This window comes from Pundamilia nyererei, unplaced genomic scaffold (assembly GCF_000239375.1).
Source record: "Pundamilia nyererei isolate P.nyererei 1_Seehausen unplaced genomic scaffold, PunNye1.0 scaffold00346, whole genome shotgun sequence".
NCBI classification, from domain to species: domain Eukaryota; kingdom Metazoa; phylum Chordata; class Actinopteri; order Cichliformes; family Cichlidae; genus Pundamilia; species Pundamilia nyererei.
In genome coordinates this window covers 270699-272521 of record NW_005187747.1, presented here as the reverse complement: position 1 = coordinate 272521, position 1823 = coordinate 270699, and positions in this window count along the sequence as shown.

Genomic DNA, 1823 nt, shown 5'->3' with positions numbered 1-1823 from the left:
GATGGGAACCCCTCGTGACTACTACTCTGCCCAATGGCCCCTGGCAAAAGATTCCAGCTGATCTGTGCGAGCATGAGGGTAAGAACTTTCTTGTCGTTGTTGACTATTTTTCAAGAGACATTGAGATTGTTCCCTCACTACAACACCCAGCAGACAGGTCATTAACAAGCTTAAACACATGTTCGTTAGATGGGGCATCCTGTTAGAACTGGTCAGTAATAATTGGACGCAGTTCACATCATCAGAGTTCCAAGACTTCAAACTGAGTTATGGCTTCACCCACACTACGTCGAGCCCTCATTACTCCCAGTCAAATGGAGCTGCTGAAAGAGCTGTCCAAACAGCCAAGTACATTCTCAAACAGCCTGACCCCTGCTGAGCCTTAATGAGTTACCGCTCTACACCAATTGCAGCCCAGCTCAACTTATGACAGGACGTCAAATCCGCACCGCGGTTCGTGCTTGAGAACACTGCGTCTTATTGCCTCCGATCATGACAGTGTCTGTCTCCTGAATCCAAACTGGAAGCTGGTTCCACAGAAGAGGGGCCTGAAAACTGAAGGCTCTGCCTCCCATTCTACTTTTAAATACGGGCCGAAGTGGAGGAGTGACAGTCTACAAAAATACTTTTCACCTGTCCCTTTCTCCAGTTTTGAACTGAATATGTTTGAGCTTGGTAGCAGTCATCCTGTTCTTTGTGTGGTGATCTACCGTCCACCTAAATATAACAGGAACTTTGTTAATGGCTTCTCTGAGTTCTTGGCTGAAATAATGCCAAAGTATGACAAAGTTTATGGGTGATATGAGTATTCATGTGTGTTGTCCTACTAAAACACTGGCAAAGGACTTTTTAAATCTACTTGATGCTCTTAATGTTTTGCAGTCTGTCACTGGTCCCACACATAAACATGGACACACTCTGGTTTTGTCTCATGGTTTACCTGTTTATAACCTTCAAATTTATGATGCCGTCTTTTCTGATCATATGCCTGTATTGTTTGAAACTTCCCTGTAATATCACTACCTGTGGTCCTCCAACTGCTTCTCGCATGTTTAAACCATCAAATGCTGCTCAGTTTTCTACCACCTTTAATGTTGATTCAGAGCTTTCAGCCTGTGCTCACACCGAGGAGCTGACTGCAAAGTTTTTCTCTACTTGTGAAAACATTCTGGACGCTGTTGCTCCTCTGAAGGTCAGGCGGCCTAAATCGAAGTCTGAGCCGTGGCTGAACGACATCACTCGGGCTGCTTGAAGAGAGTGCAGAAAAGAAAGAAACTAAATTTTATTCATCGTCTGCCCTCCTCCTGTGCGGTGTACCTCAAGGATCCATCCTTGGGCCCCTTATTTTTAGCATTTATTTACTTCCCCTTGGCCATATTATTAAAAAGCATAAAGTCTCATTTCATTTTAATGCAGATGACTGTCAGATGCATCTACCCCTGAAACACAATGAGCCCAACCCCCTCAGGCCTATTTTAGACTGTCTCAAGGACATCAGAGCATTTTAATGAAAAAAGACTGAGGTCGTTATCTTTGGGCCGAGCGGCCCTGGTGTCCCACCATCTGACTTGGGTCCTCTCACACATGTGTCAAACCAGTTGTCACCAACTTTGCAGTAAAAATGGACCCAGATCTTAAAATGGACAAACAGGTAAATACAGTGGTGAGAAAGAGCTTTTCAGCTGAGGCAGCTCTCTAAAGTCAAACCTTTTATTTCTTTTTGTGACTTGGAGAGACTTTTACACACATCTGTGACCACTCGCCTTGATTATTGTATTGGACTTTATATTGGTTCAAGGTTCAAGGTCAAGGTTCTTTATTTG